Source organism: Moschus berezovskii, chromosome 14 (assembly GCF_049115385.1).
Source record: "Moschus berezovskii isolate FMDL1 chromosome 14, NW_MosBer_1.0, whole genome shotgun sequence".
In the NCBI taxonomy this organism is placed as follows: Eukaryota; Metazoa; Chordata; class Mammalia; order Artiodactyla; family Moschidae; genus Moschus; species Moschus berezovskii.
Genome location: NC_142473.1, coordinates 66,387,947 through 66,407,533, shown reverse-complemented (window position 1 = coordinate 66,407,533; position 19,587 = coordinate 66,387,947). Strand labels below are relative to the sequence as shown.

General features: G+C 40.8%; 1 protein-coding gene across 1 annotated transcript in view; it reads left to right on the top strand.

Moving 5' to 3' along the window:
- The window catches only part of LOC148775652 (doublecortin domain-containing protein 1-like), a 175,557-nt gene that overhangs the window by 17,780 nt on the left and 138,190 nt on the right, over positions 1–19,587 (top strand). The window lies entirely within an intron of this gene.

Below are 19,587 nucleotides of genomic sequence, written 5' to 3'. Positions count from 1 at the left end.
AAATGCAATATTAGAATAATTCTTACATTTGAAGTTGAATGCATAAACAGAATGATTAATTTTGTGTGGGGAAAAGCAGAAAGAATTTTTATGAAGATTATTGATGAAGATCAACTGTCTTATTAGGTCTTGTAATTCTGCCATTTGAAGATTCTGAAATTTATTAATGATTCCTTTAAAACTATGACGATATAGTTAATGAATTATTTCAAAGGGCATTTTTAAAGTTTTCAGTTTCATGAGCATACATTTTAGGTTTTATTCACAGTTTCCTGAATCTTCTGCTTCATGATAGCACAATGAAAATTCTTGCATCAGTTTCATGGAATTTAAAGAGTGCATCTCCTTTAGAACTGCTAGGAGCTGTAGGCAATGCAAACCTAGCATAAAAAATGGTTCATGCCCCACAATTGCTTAAATGTCTTAAAGAAGATGAGGGGAAAACAGTTTGGACCTAAGTTATTAGGTCCAAGTTTCACTGTGTAGAGTTCTGAGATTGTTTACATTTTTTTTACTTCTGTTATTTCCATTCTTTTCTATGTATCCTGTTTTATTCTTTGGCTTGCAGAGTTATCATTTACAGTGATTCATTTCAGTCCCGAGTTTTGTTAACCAGAAATGAAACTGAGTATTATGAATAGAATTTTGCATCCTTTATATGCTGTATTGTGAAAATGTAGTCACAGAAAAAAATCCATGAAGAGTATTCTTGATACTACACCTAAGATCTAAATTTAAACCTAGAGATTTCTGCTACCTGCCATGTGATCTCCAAAATGAGATAATTTGCTGTGACAGGTTGTGATTGACAAGAATATGTGTGAGCACATTTAAAATAGGCCATCTTTTCATGTAGAAATAAATGTCAGTGAAATGATGGATTCTCATCATTTTAATTATTGATGATTTGGAAATATTTCAATTCCACGACATACAAGACACATTCTAAATAGCAGCATAACACTTTTTCTCATATGTGCATCAATAATGAAATGTTCTGTCATATTTTGTTTCTCAAAAAATGCATTAGTTTAATGAACCTGGATTCGTGCATTATATTCTGTTCCATTATATGTCTCCTGAGTTTGTTGCTTTTTAGGTGGTTGTGTTAAAAGCACAAGTTTCAAGAAGTGACTTACTACCTACATCACACCTTGCTTTTCTTGCTGCTGGATCTCAAGACAGTGCTACAGGCTACACCAGTGGCTGCATTAGTCCTGCTGAAGCTAATGTTGGGCTCTGTGATGCTCACCCACAGGGTGACCCCTGCTGAACTCGGGCAGCTGCAGCAGTACTTAGGGTGGGTGTTCCCAAATTCTCTATTATCACTTGGAAGAGTATGTACATTAGGCAAGACTGTCAGTCCATCTTCTCTCTCACTTGGCTGCATATACCAAAAGCAGGAACATGATATTATATAGAGAAAAAAACTGTCTTCTGAGATAGCACACTATTCTTTTATCTGTTTCTGCAAGGGAGGATAAAACTATAGGCACGTATGTTAGGTTTTTTCCCTATTCCAAATATTCTAAACCTATAATTAATGTGTACAGTGCCCTTACTATGTAATTAGATGTGTGTCTGAAGATCATTGCAAGAGATGCACCCCCCCCAACCCTGCAAAAAAAATCCTTAGCCAGTAGAAAAATTTATAGTATGCATGCAGTAGCATCTCATACTGTCAAACTATCAAATCATTGAGAAACACCTGAATTATTCACATATCATGATTTGTTGAATTGTATATATTGCATATATTCACACAGAAGCTATACTTGTTTAATGAAGATGCCTGTGAACCTGTAACTGTCCTGATAATTTGAATACTTCCTGCAATCCATACACTCACCTTGGGCTTCAAGTATATTATGCTTTCTCCGTATAACCCCTGAGTTAATGCTACAAATCCTGTCTCTTATATGACATTCTAAAATACAGAATTGCAGATGGCCAAACAATTTTTTCATAACTCATATGATAACACAACCTTATTTGGTATAAATAATCAATTGTTTTGATGAAAAATAATTAATATGTTTGATTGTAGGCTGCTACTGTAGACCTTGCTGGGCATATTACATAATATTTGATAGATGCAACGTACTAACATTTTTTTAATTCTAAAATTTCTACTATGGATTCACATTGGACATGAAGGGTTTTGAATACAGCCTTTTTTGTCTGCAAAGAAATTTGATAAACTTTAATTCTCGTGAGGATATTAACTCAGAAGAGTTATAAATACTGTCTTTATCACCTGGAGCTGTTTGCTACATGGGTAAAAGTGGACAGAGAGAATGCCTGTCTGATGAGAGTTCAGACAGTGTGTGAGAAGTCATTAAAAATAATATGGTTCTGTTTAAGGAGGCAGAGGAGTAGTTAAAGAGAGACCGTTCATTCATTCAATTATTTCCTCAAGAAGTATTTACTGAGTCCCTACAATATGCCAGGATATGGTATGAACCAGAAAGGTCTCATGGAGCTTGGGTTCTAATAAGGTAGAAGAAGCAACAGACATAAACATACACAGAACTAAGAAAGTTATTTAGTGACAGTGTGAAGTGTTATAAAGAAAATAAGGGTGGTATCATAATGTCATGGAAACAAAAGGAGGGAGGTTAAAACCTGAGCCAAGCATTTCTAGTAGCCTTGAAATCCAATCTTTTAGGCAGTTGTCTATCTACCCTGCTACTTTACCTGAGAATTCATTTATATATCCTATAGGTACTCTTTCAGGATTTTGCCTTCCAAAGCATTTGTTTTTGAAGCTTTGAGACATCTGTTAGAAGAAACATAAGAAATGCATTTAGTGGGAAGAGCACTAGACTTGAAATCAGATGATCTTGCAAGATTCTAGTCCCTCTTATATGACCTTAGGCAGACTGATCTGCACTTCAGTGTCCTTACTTGTATATCGAAGTAAAACTATCTTAAAGGATTATTGGATATTGTCTTATTTTTCTAAAAAGAAAAATTATTTAGAAATTAAATATCTGTAAATCCCTCATATAAATAGAACACTGAGAATAGCATTTCATAAGTATAACTAGGACTCCAAGTGCTGCTAAGATCCCAAGGCTAGTTATTAGAACCTCGTGTCCACTCTTATCTCCCCAGAATAGTTGCCTGGGTGTAGGAAAATAGCAACAGCACAATCATTTGGCTCCGATTTACCATCACTGCCAGGGAAGCAAACTACTCTGTGAACCTGGGCAGGTGGGTTAGCCTCTCTAACCCCCAGTTTCCTCATCTATTATATATAGACTGAGTCAATAATAAGCATCTCACAGGGTAATTATGAAGAGTAAAGGCAATAATGTGTATAAAAGTCTGCTGTACATAATAGGTGTCTAAAACTTATTTTTCCATCTGTTCTTTGTCTGCTTTCCCTCTTTTGCTCCGTCTCTTGTTTGACTCATTTCCACCTGCTTGTCATATAGACTGGCACAAATACCTGATTTTACTACTACAGGTGCTTGCTAGGTCCAGGATCTTAAAATATTTGCAACCAAGTTAAAATCACGAGCAAGCACTTGTGTTACAGCATGATATGGAAATCTGCATTAGAGCCTTTGAACTCTCACTATATTCTACTATTTGCCTTGAGAATTCTTCTGAGGTGTAACCCAAGTGACCTTGCTCTGCTCTATTCTGAAAGTTGTGTTTTAAAATATGTTTATGACCCAAGGCTAGCCTTAACTTTAAGCTGCCACAACTTATTTCAAGAAAGTTCATAGAAAAGTTCAGGGAAAGGGTGACAACATTTTGATTGGCACAATAGATGGGATGTTTGTAATTTTAATCAAATTTAAATTGAAGACATACTTCAAATGATATGTCAGACTCGTGTTACTGAGTTAAAATCTAATGACAACCACTGTCATTATTAGTTAAGTATAGCCATCACGCCTTTAGCAATAAATGATGACACTTAAGAACATGCAAAAACAAAGAACTCAAGTATTTAGAGAAAAGGGAGTGGCTAGAAACCCAGTTGAACACAGGAATGTGACCTGGATTTAATCTATTTACCAAACATAGAAGCAATTGTATTTTGAGCAGATGATATGATTGAATATAGCAGTATGTTTTCTTACTGTCAGAGCATTTATATTTTATAAACTCATCATCTTGCACCCATGAAATGATGTGCTTGTTCATATTTAAGGTCATTATCTGTATTTTCAAGACAGCCAGAGCATTAATGTATTTTCAAGTTTATTGCCCAACTACAAGATAATTAATTTTTAAAAAAAGATTTTTAATAAGCTTATGGATTTGACATTGCAAGTTTGCTGCTTTTATTCTGGTGACAGAAAAAGGCAGTATTCTCTTCACCTGGCACATGCAAAATGGAAAATTACGACTTGGGGAGCACCCAGATTTATTTAATTTCATGACAGGCATTGGTTCTTTTGAAGTAGGCTGAGAAAATGTGGTGATGTTGTAAATAGATCTTCTAATGCTAGAACATGCTTTATCTTTTTCATGATTTGGTTATGAACAAAACATGAAAAAGAAAATAGGATGTGAGTTCTTCAGAATAAATTATTGGGGCATAATGTTCTGAGTGCTGCCAGAGAGTAAGTATATGAACATAAACAGTCAAGGGATTTGGCTGGGATGTAGCCCTTTGGGGAAGTTTTCTCCAAGGTTTTGCCCAACCTCCACTAGAACTTCAGTGGAGTGCAGGCCCCACTCCTATCCTTACCCAGAGAGTCATGAGGCTTTGGAACCCACTAGGTGTGGCCACCACAATTAGGAGGAGATGAGATGATAATGAGAATAAGACCCCTTCTTTGACAGTTACATGTGTGGGGACAGGGAATTTGCTGAGAGTACTGTCAATAAGGGGAAAATTGAAGAACCCTTCAAAGGGGGCTTCCAAGTCTCCTGCTTTTGAGATTCCTGGACGGACAGGCATTGTATTTGGTCCTACTTTCCGGGGAGGCTCTCACTAGTAAGGATAAGCTTATTCTCAGTGTGCTCTTTTGTAATCATCAGACTTGTAATGACTGTTGTCCTCTCTAAACCAGGCTTCCTTCGGGCATAAAACATGGCTGCCTTCTTCACCATCTTTTTGGGGGGGGCGCACAGGGCCTGGCGGAGAAGGCAATGGCAAGCCACTCCAGTACTCTTGCCTAGAAAATCCCATGGACATGACTGAGCGACTTCACTTTCACTTTTCACTTTCACACATTGGAGAAGGAAATGGCAACCCACTCCAGTGTTCTTGCCTGGAGAATCCCAGGGACGGGGGAGCCTGGTGGGCTTCCGTCTATGGGGTCACACAGAGTCGGACACTACTGAAGTGACTTAGCAGCAGCAGCAACAGGGCCTGGCACTTAATAGATGCTCAACAAACGTTGTTCAGTGGTTGAATGAAAAACCAAATAGGTGCTATGGTGAACCATGCATATTCCATGGTGGGAGGGGAGGTAAAGACCTCATTAGAGCATCCTGTTGCGCCAGCAAGCAGTAAGTGGACATTTGGAAGGAATATTTTAAAAATGCCCTACCCCAAATTCTTATGTAGATTTGTGATTGTTCCTGTTTGGCAGGGGCTAGAGTAAGCCAGCCCAAGAATAATTCTGTGGCAGAGAGGCTAATGGTGATGCTAATGATTGTCTGAGACCAGACAATGGTCCGAAGTGGAGTGCTGGGATAATGATTCTTCCAGGAACTTATAGATCTGAGATTTTCAGTCTTCCCACATCCTATGAGGAATGCCCTTTCTTACCCATTCTCTCCCCTCAGTCTTTTTTTTTTTTTCTCTTTTGGTGGTTGGAGAAGGCGGAGGAGAGGCTCTGTTCTTCATTTAACACTTCCCTTTGTATTATTTATAGTAACCTTGCATACAGTAGGTGTTTATTAACTATTATTGAAAGTAAGGAAGCAAGAAAGAGGAGATGGTGTGACCTTTGGGAAGGTTTAGGGCCACTGCTCCCTGTTGAGCAAAGTTGAAGGACCGCAGAGCTGGGAGGGGGTGGGAAGGCTGTTTTCCAATTCTAGCAGGTACCAGAGAGCCTCAGCCCTGAGGCGGACGTCAAGGTTGTGGGATGAGAAGAAGCGTAGGAAGCGTTTGTTAGCTCTGCATACAGAGTATGTTTGCTGAGATGTTCGAGGTGGGTTTAGATGGCAGCACCTTTCTTGTTTTAATTCTCAGGCTGGCTTCCAGCCCCCCATGCCTGAGAGCCCCCACCACTTGATTACTCCTCATTCCACCCACTGCTAGCCTCAGTTAATCCTCTTCCTCACCAGGGCCAAAACCTACTCAAGTCTGTGTTGAGCATCCCTGGGTACTCCATCCTGGCATGGGATCAGATTCTGTTTTCCTTCTTGCCTCTGGAAGTAATAATGTTTACCCTGGCTATCTTAAATTGAAGAAAGTAGGGAAAACCACTAGACCAGGTATGACCTAAATCAAATCCCTTAACAATTATACAGTGGAAGTGACGAATAGATACAAGGGATTAGATCTGATAGAACGCCTGAAGTACTATGGACAGAGGTTCATGACATTGTACAGGAAGCAGTGGTCAAGACCATCCCCAAGAAAAAGAAATGCAAAAAGGCCAAATGGTTGTCTGAGGAGGCCTTACAAATAGCTGAGAAAAGAGAAGTGAAAGACAAAGCAGAAAAGGAAAGATATACCCATGTGAATGCAGAGTTCCAAAGAATAGCAAGGAGAGATAAGAAAGCCTTCCTCAGTTATCAATGCAAAGAAACAGAGGAAAACAATGGAATGGGAAAGACTAGAGATCTCTTCAAGAAAATTAGAGATACCAAGGGAACTTCTCATGCAAAGATGGGCACAAAAAAGAACAGAAATGGTATGGACCTAACAGAAACAGAAGATATTAAGAAGAGGTGGCAAGAATACACACAAGAACTATACAAAAAAGATCTTCATGACCAAAATAACCATGATGGTGTGATCACTCACCTAGAGCCAGACATCCTGGAGTGCGAAGTCAAGTGGGCCTTAAGAAGCATCTCTACGAACAAAGCTAGTGGAGGCGATGGAATTCCAGTTGAGCTATTTCAAATCCTAAAAGATGATGCTGTGAAAGTGCTGCACTCAATATGCCAGCAAATTTGGAAAACTCAGCAGTGGCCGCAGGATGGGAAAAGGTCAGTTTTCATTCCAATCCCAGATAAAGGCAATGCCAAAGAATGTCCAAACTACCACATGATTGCATTCATCTCACACGCTAGCAAAGTAATGCTCAAAATTCACCAAGCCAGGCTTCAACAGTACATAAACCGTGAACTTCCAGACGTTGATTTAGAAAAGGCAGAGGAACCAGAAATCAAATTGCCAACATCAGTTGGATCATCGAAAAAACAAGAGAGTTCCAGAAAAACATCTACTTCTGCATTGAATATGCCAAAGCCTTTGACTGTGTGGATCACAATAAACTGTGGAAAATTCTTAAAATGATGGAAATACCAGACCCCCGACCTGCCTCCTGCGAAATCTGTATGCAGGTCAAGAAGTGACAGTTAGAACTGGACATGGAACAACAGACAGGTTCCAAATCAGGAAAGGAGTACGTCAAGGCTGTATATTGTCACCCTGCTTACTTAACTTATATGCAGAGTACATCATGAGGAACGCTGGGCTGGAAGAAGCACAAGCTGGAATCAAGATTGCTGGGAGAAATATCAATAACCTCAGATATGCAGATGACACCACCCTTATGGCAGAAAGTGAAGAATAACTAAAGAGCCTCTTGATGAAAATGAAAGAGGAGAGTGAAAAAGTTGGCTTAAAGCTCAACATTCAGAAAACAAAGATCATGGCATCTGGTCCCATCACTTCATGGCAAATAGATGGGGAAACAGTGACAGACTTATTTTTGGGGGGACTCCAAAATCACTGCAGATGGTGACTGCTGCCATGAAATTAAAAGATGCTTGCTCCTTGGAAGAAAAGTTATGACCAACCTAGACAGCATATTAAAAAGCAGAGACATTACTTTGCCAACCAAGGTCCGTCTAGTCAAGGCTATGGTTTTTCCAGTGGTCATGTATGGATGTGAGAGTTGGACTATAAAGAAAGCCGAGCGCTGAAGAATTGATGCTTTTGAACTGTGGTGTTGGAGAAGACTCTTGAGAGTCCCTTGGACTGCAAGGAGATCCAACCAGTCCATCCTAAATGAAATCAGTCCTGAATATTCATTGGAAGGACTGATGTTGAAACTCCAATACTTTGGCCACCTGATGCGAATAACTGACTCATTGGAAAAGACCCTGATGCTGGGAAAGATTGAAGGCAGGAGGAGAAGGGAATGACAGAGGGTGAGATGGTTGGATGACATCACCAACTCAATGGACATCCGTTTGGGTAGGCTCCGCGATTTGGTGATGGACAGGGAGGCCAGGCGTGCTGTCCATGGGGTCACAAAGAGTCAGACACAACTGAGCGACTAAACTGAACTGAACTGAAATGGCTGTCAGCCCTCACCACCTTTCTTCATATGAAGGCATAGGTCCCTAGAGTTGTGATGTTGAGAAGATACACCTTGTGTTGCTTAATGCAAGGGTTCCCGAATTCTCCAGTTTGCTCTCAGACAGGAGGCCCATGCCCCACACTTTGAGACGTGATGATTCGGACCTTACCCCAACAGCTTTGTTTTGTAGGGAAATGGGTTTTGCCTTCATGTAAAGAAGATTTTTCCAGTAGTTCCTTCTATCCAGAAGATTAGCATGGCTTGCTCTGCGGAGTGTGGAGTTTCTTTGCATTGTGCAGAAGCTCTCATCTGCATAAGCTTAGGCCTGCCTTCCTTGCTCCAGCTCTGGCCTCTCAGCTTTCCATGTCGTCCCAACAGTCCATCGTATTGTTGCCTAACTCTGGATTTTCACCTGCACTGTTTTCTCTTCTTGGGGTATGCTCTCCCTCTCTTGCCCACTCCAAGTATGCTTCAAGTCCAACTTCACATCCTCCCCCTGGAAAGCCTTTCTTGCTCACCACAGGCTGTGGCAGGTGCTGCTTCTCCAGGCTCCCTCGGCACCCTGGGACATCTCTGACTAGGCACGTGCCATGGTGTGTGTTGTTTTCCCAAAGAACTCTGAGATACCCCCTGTGCAGCCTCTCTAGCACGGAACATGTGTTAGAGACTCAGTGAACGTATGTTGAATGAGTAATTGAGTAAACGTAAATGGGGAGGTAGAATCAATAATTTTTAAAGTTTCATGGGGTTTATACTTCTGAACCAAGCAAAGTAATTCACTAAGCTTCTGACTGTTCTGCTTCTTCTTTCTCTGAGCTGTTCTCCATGATACATATTCTGGTCTGAGTAAGTTCAAGGAGGGACATGGTAATGAAAAAACTAATTAATTATGAGTATAAAAATGTAATCTTTTTCCAATATTAGAGAAAATATAAGTCAAGGAAATATATACCTGAAAATATTACCCAATATCCACCTAATGAAATAATAGTCATGCTCTGATCTGACGTGTTTGACAAATAGTCTCCAAATATTTATAGAGCATTTCAGTCCAGTTCAGTTCAGTTCAGTTGCTCAGTCATGTCTGACTCTCTGTGACCCCGTGAATCACAGCACGCCAGGTCCATCACCAACTCCCGGAGTTCACTCAAACTCATGTCCATCGAGTCGGTGATGCCATCCAGCCATCTCATTCTCTGTCGTCCCCGTATCCTCCCGCCCCCAATCCTTCCCAGCATCAGAGTCTTTTCCAGTGAGTCAACTCATCGTATGAGGTGGCCAAAGTGTTGGAGTTTCAGCTTTAGCATCAGTCCTTCCAATGAACACCCAGGACTGATCTCCTTTAGGATGGACTGGTTGGATCTCCTTGCAGTCCAAGGGACTCTCAAGAGTCTTCTCCAGCACCACAGTTCAAAAGCATCAATTCTTCGGCGCTCAGCTTTCTTCACAGTCCAACTCTCACATCCATACATGACCACGGGAAAAACCATAGCCTTGACTAGACAGACCTTGGTTGGCAAAATAACGTCTCTGCTTTTTAACATGCCATCTAGGTTGGTCATAACTTTCCTTCCAAGGAGTAAGCGTCTTTTAATTTCATTTACTATAGGATTAAACACTATTTCAGGTGCTGTCTCTGCAGCAGGGAACAAATGCTTACATTGAAAATGTATGATCAACTTTTATTATTTTGCTCCAGCAAGCATACTGTTTACAACATACCGGATATGAGAGGTTGTTTTATAGTTGCTTAGTCATGTCCAACTCTTTTGTGATCTCATGGACCATAACCTGACAGGCTCCTCCGTCCACAGATTTTCCTGGCAAGAATACTGGAGTGGGTTGCCATTTCCTTTTCCAGAGGATAGGTCTTCCTGATCCAGGGATCAAACCTGCATCTTCTGCATTGGCAGGCTGATTCTTTACCAGTGCACCACCTGGGAAGTCCACATGCTAGAGGAACACAGATGAGAAAACCTTTCATACAGTTGAAATGTTCAAAGTCTAACAGGGACACACATACAAAAACAGAAGTTCAATAAAATGCGGGACACTCATTCTCAATAGGGTGAGGCTGACGCCTGAAGAAAGCAGGTTAAAGGTGGTGGTGCTGAGCTGAGAAGGAAGGAAGATGCAGAGGGAAAGTCACGATCAAAAGTTGGAATAAGAAAAGAGCATGGTGTGCGCCAGTTGTTTATTCACAGCTCCTGCACCTACGCAGAGGAGTATTCTCTCAGACTGCTTTACCTCTGGTTCTCAGCTAGAGAAAATTTTGTCTCCAGGCAAACATTTAGTAATGTCTGGAAACGTTTTTCGGTTGTTCCAATGAGGGAAGGTCCCAATGGTATCGAGTGAGTTGAGGCCAGTATTAGCCACTCAGTTGTGTCTGACTCTGCAGCCCCATGAACTATAGCCCACCAGGCTCCTCTGTCCATGGAAATCTCCAGGCGAGAATACTGGAGCAGATAGCCATTCCCTTCTCCAGGGAGTCTTCCCCACCCAGCGATTGAATCAGGGTCTCCAGCATTGCAGGCTGATTCTTTACCATCTGAGCTGAATCTGCCTTCAACGCAGGAGATGTGGGATACAGATCTAGTTGCTTAATTTCTTCAGGTCTCGTTTTCCTCATCTATGAAATGAAGATGATAATATTATCTCTTCCTAAGATTTAGAGGATAAAACCAGTTAGTGTTTATAAAGCACTTAACACATTGCATTCCATAGGCAAAGTTCTTGGTGAAAATCATGAGGATAATAATAATATCAGTAATGTTTCCTGTATTTCATATTTATACAAAAGTGTACTATCTGTATAAATTTCTTTCATTGATAAAATGGGTAAGGAGAAATACTATTATTGTCATTTTTTCAGATAAGAAAACTAAGACAAATGAAATTGGTTTATTTTGCAGTTACAGAGTTAGTAAGAGGCAAAGTTAAGGTTTGGATCCCCCAAGTTTGGCTTCAGATCCCATGCTCTTAATGCTTTGCTGCTTATCTCGTATATTATTAATGTGTTTTGGTCATCATTAGCATTATTTCATTGGGCTGCCTTACAGGTTGGTTTAAAAATTCTTTATTTGTGTAAAATGTTTTCTGTATTTCCAATAGTGTTTCTATTGTTTATCAACAAGAACCTGGAAAGTTGGAGTACCTTTAAAAACGACTGTATATAATTTATATTGTAAAGGATAATTTCAAATTTATTTGAATATTTTCTTTATTATGTGGTCTTCCTAGATCTACCTAGAGTTCTTTCAGAAAACCTATTTGGAACTTCAGAAATGTCATCTTGAAATTTTTTAGGCTGCCTATTTTTTTTAAGTAAAATATCCTTAGTTGTTTTTAGGTAATAGAGTCATGAATATATTCCTTTCATTAGAATAAAAGATAGGTTTATTCATGCATTCATTCAGCACTTATCGAGCACCTTCTCCACGCCTCAGGTAAGCAATGCATGTTTACCCAGGAAGGCACAAAGTGATAGTGTGGTGGCGTTAGTTCAGTGGCAGATGCCTTCACAAAGAGCAGGGTGTCCAAGCTGAAAAAGGCTTCCTAGAAGAGATGACCCAAGGGAAAACTCGAGGAAAACATAAGCATTTACCTGAAATATACTCTGAATTCATCCCAGTCTATTCCACTACTTCTAGACCTTCATTTGTCAAGCTATTCTCCTTAACAGGTTTTCTTCTTTTCCCCAAAAATTGTATCCCATTGTGGTCATTAGTGAACATCAAGGTGGTATAAAAATCATATTTAAATCCATAATGGGGAGAGGTAGGGAATAAAGATGGTTCAGTTCAGTTCAGTTCAGTCACTCAGTCGTGTCCGACTCTCCGCGACCCCATGAATCACAGCACGCCAGGCCTCCCTGTCCATCACCAACTCCCAGAGTTCACTCAAACTCATGTCCATCAAGTCGGTGATGCCATCCAGCCATCTCATTCTCTGTTGTCCCCTTCTCCTCCCACCCCCAACCTTTCCCAGCATCAGAGTCTTTTCCAGTGAGTCAACTCGTTGCATGAGGTGGCCAAAGTATTGCAGTTTCAGCTTTAGCATCAGTCCTTCCAATGAACACCCAGGATTGATCTCCTTTAGAATGGACTGGTTGGATCTCCTTGCAGTCCAAGGGACTCTCAAGAGTCTTCTCCAACACCACAGTTCAAAAGCATCAATTCTTTGGCGATCAGCCTTCTTCACAGTCCAACTCTCACATCCATACATGACTACGGGAAAAACCATAGTCTTGACTAGACGGATAAAGATGGTAGGTACACACAAAAAGGCCATGAAGTTTATTTTGCATAATTAGTATGTTATGAAAAGGGCTTCCCTGGTGGCTCAGCAGTAAAGAATCTGCCTGCAATGCAGGAGATGCCAGTTTGATCCCTGCATTGGGAAGATCCCCTGAAAGAGGAAATGGCAGCCGACTCTAAGTATCCTTGCTTGGAAAGTCCCATGGACAGAGGAGTCTGGGAGTCTACAGTCCATGGGGTCACAAAAGAGTCAGACTCGACTTAATGACTAAACAACAAACTATACCATGCGCAGTGAACTTGTATATACCCTGGAGCAACTAATAAGAAATACAGGCTTGATACCTACCTGTCTAAAGGCTTTAGCGTGGAAGGAGAAGTAGAATATATACTTCTAAGACATTTACATAATAATTCCTCATGGTTTACGCTCTTTACATAACAGGTAGTACTGGCATGTGGAGGGTTCTCAAACATTGTTGAATGGATGAATATAAGGGACAGGCTGCAAACGCTCAAAGGATTCAAGAGACTACAGGTCATTGCAAGCTAGAGCACTAAAGGAAGATCTTAAACTGTATGTTGAGAAGGACTTGAGTTTCAATAAGTGAAGGGCGATGGGCTTAAAGATGAACTTGATGTGCTCGAGGAATAATTAACAGATCAACTTAAGTAAAACTGGTACATTTGGATAGTGTCACATTGTTGGTAAACTCTTCTGTTAGTCTCCTTTCAAGAGAAGGGACTATGTCAGTTTCGTATTCCTTGCACAGGGTCTGGCAGAGAAGATGGACACAATAAGTGTTGACTGCTTGACCTACTGACAGTCAGACACAGAGACTGGCTGACAGGTAGAAAACTTCAAAAGCTAACTCCAAGAACTTTTTTCGGGCAATGATAAAATTAATGATTAGGGAAATTTGGCTGTAATTGGAGTATAGAATGTCAGATGTAATGGAGGAGGATCAAATACAATTAGGAAGCTCTTGCAGATGATAGGAGGCTGAGAGAGCCGTGGGCAAGTGGGTCTGGCTGGGACTGGAAAGGAAGAGTTTAAGAGTTATTGAGAAGAAATGACAGCTGAAAGTTCAGTTTCCTGTCTTTGACTCAGTCTGAAGTCAGGTGCCCTAGAAGCAGAGTCTGAGATGGGGCGTTTTGTACAAGGGACTCAGTGAGGGAATACTGTTGGGTGAGAGCTGTGAAGGAGTGAGGGAGGTAGCAGAGAGAAGAGGCCGAAGCTCAACCGAGCCCTGTGTGCTGCTAAGTCCAGCCCCAGTGTGGAGTGGGAGGCACACCGCCGAGCTGCCCCTCCCTGAAGCAAGGGGACTATCTGTTGTGTCTCCCCAGTTCCTGGTTGTGCACTGTCCCCTGAGAGGGAGGGAAGAGCTCGTCACCTCACAGGCATTTCCTAGCCAGGTGGCTGGTTCCCTTTAGCCAGTGGCAGGTCCTGGGAGAAGGGTCAGCTGTGAGGTGTTGATGGCCAGGACTCACAAGTGGAGTTTGGGGGCACTAGGTTGGTTGAAAGGAATCCGGGGGAACCACCAGTGTTTCCTACACTCTGTCCCAGTCTGCTCTTCATAAGGGGCTCTGCTGAGGACTTCCAGTGGCTTCCCATCACATCCAGAATAAAAGCCAAGCCTGTTATCCTGGCCAACCACCATCTGCCCCTTTCTACCTTTTTGGCTTTATCCATACACATTCTCTCCTTGTCCAAATTTCTTTATTTTTCTTTCTCAAACACACCCAGCTCATTCTCACCTCAGAGAGTTAGTGCTTGATTTTCTTTCTGCCTGCAATGCTCCTTCCCTGAGACTTTCATTACTAACTTCTCATCATTCTGGCTTCTCCACTCAGATGTTCCCTCTTCAGAAAGGCCGTCCACTGTTGTCTCTTACCAAGAGGCTGTGATCTGTGCGAACTCTTCTGTCCTGATTTGGAACCAGTCTGTTGTTCCATGTCCACTTCTAACTGTTGCTTCCTGACCTGTATACAGATTTCTCAAGAGGCAGGTCAGGTGGTCTGATATTTCCCATCTCTTTAAGAATTTTCCGCAGTTTATTGTGATCCACACAGCAAAAGGCTTTCACACTGAGAGGACTAGATGAGTTAAAATCCGTAAGTCATATAAAAACAGTTTCTGGCTAATAGCATTATTTTGAATGGAATTTCAGGAGTTCTGCACATAGGACAGCTAGTCAAAACCAGGGCTTGAGTCTGGGAGAGACTAATGCAGCACCTACAGGACAATATTTAAGGGGGCCCTCACTTCGATGGTTGTGTGCTTGCCCCACCCTAAGCATGTTTCCTAAAATTTTGCATCTTTGGCCCTTCACTTGCCTCACCCAAATCCTGTCCTGGTTGCAAGAATCAAAGAGAAAAATGGTCTGTTGGTAAGACTCTCTAAATCCAGTACTTGTCACACCTCCTCTATCTGGCCTTGCTGAGCACGGTTTCTTGCTATTACTAATCTCTTGGTTGTGTCACAGTCCTTTTGTTGCTTTGTGGTCTTTTCCATCATTTACATAACCAATTCCCTGCAGTCTGTCCCTCTTCTCAAGTACTCTGGATGGATTCTGTTTTCCTGGTCGCACTCTGATGGCTCAGTATAATCTGCTGCTGCTGCTGCTGCTGCTAAGTCACTTCAGGCGTGTCCGACCCTCAGCGACCCCAAGGACTGCTGCCTTCCAGGCTCCTCCATCCATGGGATTTTTCAGGCAAGAGTACTGGAGTGGGGTGCCATTGCCTTCTCCTCAGTATAGTCTAGAACTACATAATAAGCATGGGATTTCAGGGATGCAGGAGGAGAAGCCAACATTTATGGAGTGATTTCAGTGTGTTAGGTACTTTTCCTTGTAAGATAATTAATCCTCATCAGGTGGTAAGGTGGTGCCCACTGCATACTTCGTAGATGAGAAATCAGAGATGCACGGTGTAACTCATCTGGGGCTCCTAAGTAACAGAGCTGATTCAAACCTAGTTTAAAGGTTTATAGCCCTTAAACATCTGGAGGGTCTCCACATTGTGGGTACACTCCTATCAAAGTACAGGAATTTATTTTATTTTTTCCCAGTGAGAGATGCTTTTTATTTTCAGAGAGATACTTGCCATTAGTAGTCTCCTTCTTCCTCCTCCTCTACTTCCCCTCTTTCTCATTTTCCTTCTCCTTTCTTTCTTTGTTTTGATGAAATTCACATAACATAAAATTAATCATTTAAAGTGAACAATCAGTGGCATTTAGTACATTTTCAGTGTTGTGCAACCACACTATCTAGTTCCAAAGCATTCCCGTCATTCCAAAATAAAACCCCTTATCCATTTGTTTCTTCCTATTATCTCCTCTTCTAGCCCCTGGCACACATCTGTTTGAATTCTGTTTCTGTGGAATTACCTATTCTGGAGAGTTCTTATAAATGGACTTATACAGTATATGTCCTATTTTCATTTTTATTATTTATTTTTTACTTTCATTTCTTTTTCTTTAATTAAGAAGATTTTATTGGAGTATAGTCACTTTACAATGTTGTGTTAGTTTCTGCCATACAGCAAAGTGAATCAGCTATCTGTGTACAATGTCTCCTCTTTTTTGGTGTTCCTTCCCATTTAGATCACCACAGAGCACTGAGTAGGGTTCCCTGTGCTATACAATCAGCTCTCATTAGTTACCTATTTTATACATCAGTTCAGTTCAGTCGCTCAGTCATGTCCGACTCTTTGTGACCCGATGAATCACAGCATGCCAGGCCTCCCTGTCCATCACCAACTCCCGGAGTTCACTCAAACTCATGTCCATCGAGTCGGTGATGCCATCCAGCCATCTCATTCTCTGTCGTCCCCATCTCCTCCCATCCCCAATCCTTCCTAGCATCAGACTTTTTTCCAGTGAGTCAACTCTCCGCATGAGGTGGCCAAAGTGTTGGAGTTTCAGCTTTAGCATCAGTCCTTCCAATGAACACCCAGGATTGATCTCCTTTAGAATGGACTGGTTGGATCTCCTTGCAGTCCAAGGGACTCTCAAGAGTCTTCTCCAGCACCACAGTTCAAAAGCAGAGAATTATCAACAACCTCAAATATGCAGGTGATACCACTCTGAAGTCAGAAAGTAAAGAGAAACTAAACAGTCTTCTGATGAAAGTGAAAGAGCAAAGTGAAAAAGCTGGCTTAAAACTCAGCATTCAAAAAACTAAGATCATGGCATCTGGTCTCATCACTTCATGGCAAATAGAAGTTGAAAAAGTTCATGTAGTTACAGATTTTATTTTTTTGGGCTCCAAAATCAGTGCAGATGGTGACTGCAGCCATGAAATTAAAAGATGCTTGCTCCTTGGAAGAAAAGCTATGATAAACCTAGTCAGTGTACTACTAAGCAGTACTTGACTTGACTTTGCCAACAAAGGTCCATATTGTCAAAGCTATGATTTTTCCAGTAGTAATGTACACATGTGAGAGTTGGACCATAAAGAAGGCTAAGTGCTGAAGAACTGATGCTTTTGAATTGTGGTGCTCGAGAAGACTCTTTGAGAGTCCCTTGGACTGCAAGAAGATCGGCAGAGAATGAGATGGTTAGATAGTTATCATTGACTCAATGGATAGAAGCCAATGGCAACCCACTCCAGTACTCTTGCCTGGAAAATCCCATGGACGGAGGAGCCTGGTAGGCTGCAGTCTGTGGGGTTGCTAAGAATCAGACACGACTGAGCGACTTCCTCTCACTTTTCACTTTCATGCACTGGAGAAGGAAATGGCAACCCACTCCAGTGTCCTTGCCTGGAGAATCCCAGGGACGGGGGAGCCTGGTGGGCTGCCGTCTATGGGGTCGCGCAGAGTCGGACATGACTGAAGTGACTTAGCAGCAGCGGCAGCAGCAGCAATGGATAGAGTTTGAGCAAACCATGGGAGATAGTGAAGAACAGGGAAGCCTCACATGCTGCAGTTCTTGGGCACAGAGTTGGATACGACTTAGCAACTAAACAACAACAACAATAGTATTCCCTTGTATATACATAGTACTTCTTTATCCATTCCTCCCTTGGTGGACATTTAGGTTGCTTTCATGTCCTGGCTATTGTGTATAGTGCTGCAGTAAACATTGGGGTGCATGTGTCTCTTTGAATCATGGTTTTCTGTGGGTATATGACCAGAAGTGGGATGGCTGTGTCATGTAGTAGTTCTAAGTTTTCTAAGGAACCTCCATACTGTTCTCCCTAATTATCAGTTTACATTCCCGCCAATAGTATAGGAGGCTTCCCTTTTTTGCACACCCTCTCCAGCATTTATTGTTTGTAGATTTTTTTTAATGATGGCCATTCTGACTGTTGTGAGGTGATGCCTCATTGTTTTGATTTGCGTTTCTCTGTAATTAGTGATGTTGAGCATCTTTTCATTATGCTCTTTGACTTAGCCTAATATTTTGCGGATCATCCACATTGTAATATGTATCAGTACTTTATTCTTTTTATTGCTGAATAAAATTCCTTCATATAAAAATATATATATATATACACACATATATATATGCACCACAATTTATTTTTCATTTGTCTGTTGGTAGAGATTTGGTTTGTATATTTAACTGTTGTGAATAGTGCTGCTATGAACATACATGTACACACATACATTTATTTGATCACCTGTTTTCAATTCTTTCAGGCATATATGGTCTCATTAACTTCTACTTATTTTTCTAATTCTAATTCCTATCTATTTAAGATTATTTAGTTGCTAAGTCATGTCCAAGTCTTTGCCATCCATGGACTGTAGCCCACCAGGCTACAGTCCTCTGTCCTTGGGATTCTCCAGGCAAGAGTACTGGAGTGGGTTGCCATTTTCTTCTCCAATTTAAGATCACAAAGTGATAAAATATGTCATTAATTTCTGTAAAGTTTTTTCTCTTCTTGAAATCTTAATCATATTTATAATCTCCTAATTTATTCTCTAGGTTTTGCTTTTATTTCTGCTCACTGTATATGTGTGTTCATCTATGTATGTGTGAGTCTGTATATGTTGGTGGGGAGAGAGAGGGAGAGAGAAAGTTTTTTAAACATTTAATATAGCCATTCTGGGACCTAAGGTTGTTTACAACCACTGGCTCATGTTTCATATCAATACTATCAGATTTTATATAAAGTCCCATTTCTAAGTTCAAAAGTCATGCTTCTTTCAAGGTAAATGCTAATAGCAAAGAGTTATTTGGAAATTTGGGTAAATAAATGCAGCTACTTTCAGTTATATGCAAATAAAATTTTGTTTCTCTTATTAGGACAGATAAGCAGATAAGGGAGGAATCATTGTATTTTTGTAATTTAGGTGAACAGAAAATATAATGTAAAATAAATTGAATGTGCAAATAAAATAAACAACTCAGGTGCAAATTATTTATTTGTGAAATGCAACCTCTTAAAAAGAGAAGTGCTGACAGCAACTTAGTATGCAATATACTGCACTTCTGTTCTTACCCTTACATTTTCAAAGTCATACATAGTAATTTAGTTGCACTCCCATTAATATTAGTGGGAGTTTTGAAACTTATATTCATGCACACATTTTTGAAAATGTATGGGTCAAAGTAAATTGTTAATGAAAAACTGGGTTTCATTTTTAGTGAAATAGTTTCAATCTCTTACCAAAGATGTCCTGGAAGGCACCTTCATTCTAGTCACAAGAGAAGAATTATGTATAAGGCTACTATTTGGAGGTGGTCTTCTTTAAAGCAACATGGTTAATAATCACATTGAAGAGGAAAAGATTGTTTTCCCACCCTTAAGGAACACAAAAGGTCAGGACCCATGTTGTTTAATAGTAAGCAAAGGACCTTAGACCCTTTCAATGGACGCTTTCAGCTCAATGCACGTGATCAGTGATAGAGGCATGCTAAGGTG